The 4,290-nt window shown below is 34.6% G+C and overlaps 1 long non-coding RNA gene across 1 annotated transcript; it reads right to left on the bottom strand.

The window, feature by feature from the left end:
* Nucleotides 1–336: 336 nt before the first annotated feature.
* Nucleotides 337–3,960, bottom strand: LOC112183896. The gene is made up of 9 exons (XR_002929986.2): nucleotides 3,921–3,960; nucleotides 3,784–3,808; nucleotides 3,567–3,673; nucleotides 3,357–3,393; nucleotides 3,052–3,128; nucleotides 2,358–2,455; nucleotides 2,210–2,267; nucleotides 1,860–1,978; nucleotides 337–389 (listed from the first exon to the last, which is right to left on the bottom strand). It is a non-coding gene; the product is annotated as an uncharacterized LOC112183896 (long non-coding RNA).
* Nucleotides 3,961–4,290: the final 330 nt, after the last annotated feature.

Here is a 4,290-nt window from a genome sequence, read left to right as displayed (position 1 = left end):
AAAAATGCACTAATATTTAAACCTAAGCTAAAACTAGGCAGCTTGCCCATGCGATGCTGCCAGTTTCTGTTTGATTTTCTTAAATTTTATACATAATCTAAATTTACTAAAATTTCATATCACTCTGGTCTTTACGCCGAAAGAACTTTCGAGATGGTTGATTTCCAGGATATCTTTTCCCTAGAAAGTTGAAAAATTTAAATCAGATAACGAATTCAACTATATTAATTGTAAATTAGAACTCAGCTGAGCTACAATAACAACTTTCCAGATAAAGCAAGATCACACATTCACTCACAAACAGAAAGAAAAAGTAGAGAGTTCATACCAGAAGTGAAGCAAATGATCACAACACCATCATCTGCCCAACAGTAATCAAATGATGTTTCCTAATTGTTTCAGTTGCTAACACTAGCCAAACAAACAATGCAGAGTACTATAGCTTGAAGGCCAAAAGCAATAGAAATGCCTTGCGTAAGACACCTAAAATAATGTGATTTTCTGAACAAAAAGATGGTCAAACTAGAAGGAAATGGAGAGTACTATAGTATATGCTCTACGTACAGAACACAGAAGCAGTATAAGTCCAAGTTACATAATATCAGCTGGCATTATGAACATTAATCTTCACCTTGTAGGAACCGGTAAACAAGAATTCATATGATTCTAAAGCCCTTGGGCATACAATTTACTGTTAACTGTGGCTCCACCATAGAAAATAGTTATCACTAAAAACAGAAGGACACAATTTTTTAAAAGAAAAAACTATTACCTAAAAACTGCACAAGGTATATTTATGTTATCCGGTTTGCTAGGTTGCCCACCAAAAACTGTTTTCTGTAGGGAACATAAAGTAAACAAATTAATAGCTTGAAGCCATCTCCTTGTTAGGAACCAAATGTTCAAGGAAAAACAATTACACAGCATACGTTAATGCAAACATTACAAAGAAAAATACATACTGCAAAGCATGTTCCGTCCATTAGAGCAACAGGGGTCAGGTTAGCCCGGTTTGTGACATCACCAACAGCCCATATACTAGGAACGTTGGTACATGAATACTCGTCCACCTGAAAGAGAAAAAGAGCCAAGATGTACATGACGTTATTGCTTGCCTCATAAAACAATCACTATCAACCATACTAGAAAAGTTGCCCGCGCTTTGCTGCGGGTAAGTAGCAATATAATTCACAAAATATCGGTTTATTTTCATGCTAGATATGTAATGTAACTGATGCTGTTATTATTTTGGCTTTAACCATGCAATATAATTCACTACCAACCATGCTAGCTTCCCAATCTTGGCTTTAACACTTCTTCTAGACAAACAGAACAGAAATGAACATTGCTTTGGTCATCAGTTGATGCTAGAAACAAAGAGAAAACTCTTGTGAATTTAGCAGCTAATAAAAAGCTAAACAGACAGTAGTATGTTTGATGAATTTAGTTTAAATATCCTAAAACAAATAAGTTGAAAGGAAACATTGATAACTACTTAGTTTAGTTTGATTGGGTTGTAGAGAAGAACAATATTCTGATAAGTAGGTATTTAGATTGAAGGTTGGCCAACTTAGTGACTTATTAATCAATTTAGGCAGTCCATTAAGAAAAAAAGCACAGATAGATTCAATCATGTTCAACTATAAGTCATTAAGTTGAGCAGAATTGTATCAATTATAAGAGGCTGACCTTTGAGTGCAAAGTTTATCCAAATTGAGTCCATTTTGTTTGCTTCGAACTGCACAGGGATGGTCAGAGTTGAAATGCCAGCAAATATTCTGTAGTTTATTGAAATACCACAACAATTGACTTTGTCCCCAAACATTGTATACTTCTCAAAACAAATAAATGTTCCCAACCTGCTTCTCTGAGCTTTTTAACCTCTGTAAGCATCCAGCAATTCAACTATATCAGAGATTCCTGGATGAATTTTTTTGCTTTTGTGCTCCTTCTTGGATACATGGATATTATTATTCAGCTGTCAAAGAAGCCAAGGAAAGTAAAATAAGATGAAGTGGAGATCAACAATAAGGCAATATATCAAAGCTGAGAAGCGATGGTTTCAGGTGCTATATGAAAAAAAGACACAAATATGAGCTCTGCACAGTCAACTCAAAAAAGACTCAAACATATGAAAAAAATACTGTGAATAAGAAATTGAAAACGAAATATACTTGTTGCTGTTGCAAATAATTTTTCCATTGTGTACCTTCCAATCACTCTGAGGTCCAATTGGTTTCCTTTTGGCGGTGCAATAAGATATCCAACTTCAAGACATGGCAAAGGAAATTGTACAAGAGGTTACGATCATAAATAAAATAAAATAAATTAAAAAAACCATTAGTATCCACAATTACCTGGAGTCACTTCATGCAGCACAGGAATAGATAGAAACGTAGGAGGACTAAACTGAGGTTGACCAATATGAGTATCCAAGTGTCGAACTTTTTCATATCTATAAAGAAAAAGTTGGAAAATTGAGAGATAATGAAGATGTTGTAAGATTACTGCTTACAAATTATGTATTTATAGCAGATGCTATAAGTATATTCTTAGTGAAATAACATATAAGTAAGAATATATTACACCACCTACATGGCTATATCTGCCTAATGCAATAGATAAAGCATAATATATTATTTTTTTTTTGTAGCTCATGATCAACAATAATAAAAAAAAATGTAAAAGTTATCTTAGGAGGTGAATTGCATACCAAAACTTTGAAATACTGATTGATGATTAGAAATGATAGCTTCTTTCCAGTACAAAACAAAATTGAAAGTAATGTCCATGTTCTTTAACCAATCTTCCTTCATTATATTATTTTAGAATATAGTTTGGTAGTTGCTCTATTTTAATGAAATATATCTGCATATTTGGGAAGTGTCAAAGCCACCATTAAGAGCATAAGCAACTTAATATTTTGACTCCCAAAAGTTGCTCTATTTTAACGAAATATATCTGCACACTTTGAGTTTTGACGTACACCTCCACTTCCCAAAAAATAATATCTTCAAATAGAGCATATTGGTAGAGAGACCAGCAACTTACACTGACAAAACAGCAGTTTCAAGAGCATAAGCATCTCTGAATGTCACATATGCAGCACAGGTATATTCTCACCAAATCTGTTTCCAATTATTAAAGCATTCTTCAAATCAAATACACAATCGTTAACAAAATCCAATGCGCTTAAACTAAATTAAACCGATAATGCAGGCTTCAGAACTCCAGATACTTCCAACAACAACAATAAAAGAAGAAAGTAAGACCATGAATTTTCAAAAGGCCAAAGACTATAACTTTAGCTGAAAATCTAATCAAAAAAATCAAACTGAAATTAGCAAGCAACTCACCTCAAACCAGTCCAATCAACTACTGAAACATCTCGCACTCCAACACAAAAAAAAAAAAAAAATCAAAACCCCAATTAGTTCAAAACCAAACCCATAAAAAGGACAAATCGGATATCGTTGAAGACAAACCCAAACTGATTCATCCTTTTATCACTCAAAATCCAAACTAAAAAAACTCAACCATTACCTTAGATCACCAATTAAGCTTACCTTACCATTGCCAGACAATTTGGTGTTCTAATCTTTTCCTTAATCGTATTATTCGTCTGCCTGAAACCAATCCGATGAGAAAGAGAATGACCTTTCTCTCTTATTCACTTTCAGTCCAAAGTCCAACCTGAGCATCAAAGATAAAACAACAAAACAGATTAGTAATCAATCATTCGAACACCAGATTAAGAAGGAAGAGGAAGTCACCGAAGATTACCTTAGCCCACCCCGGAATCACGCACCTATCAACCATTGGCCAAATTTTCAATTGGAGATGTTAGTAACCCTCACTTTCTAGAATTAATTCAAAAGACCCAAGTAAGAGAAATAAGAAGACTAAGATAGATGAGTTACCTGAGAGGAAGACAGAATGACAATGGAATGAGTTTCTCTGTGACGAGAGGAAGAGAACGAGAGAGGAAACCAGATCTGGATCTGGCTTTTACGTTTTTCTTTCTTTCTTTTCTTTTTTTTCCCCTCATACTCGAATCTTAATGCCTAAAACAAGTGACGGCTTGTTAGCTCTGTCACAATTGACACAAGTACATGCGACGGCATGTATATGCAGTCGCAATTGGTAAGAACAGAAACGACGGGAATGCAAAGCCGTTGCATCTTATTTATGAGTTCGCGACGGCAGTAATTGCAGTCGTTAAAGGATGACCATTAGCTACGGCAAATCTACGCCGTGGCCCTTTGCTGTAGCTAATTGAATTCTTTTTTG

This window comes from Rosa chinensis, chromosome 2, assembly GCF_002994745.2.
Source record: "Rosa chinensis cultivar Old Blush chromosome 2, RchiOBHm-V2, whole genome shotgun sequence".
Lineage (NCBI taxonomy): Eukaryota > Viridiplantae > Streptophyta > Magnoliopsida > Rosales > Rosaceae > Rosa > Rosa chinensis.
Note: the sequence above shows the minus strand (reverse complement) of the source record. Positions and strands in the feature narration are given on the sequence as shown.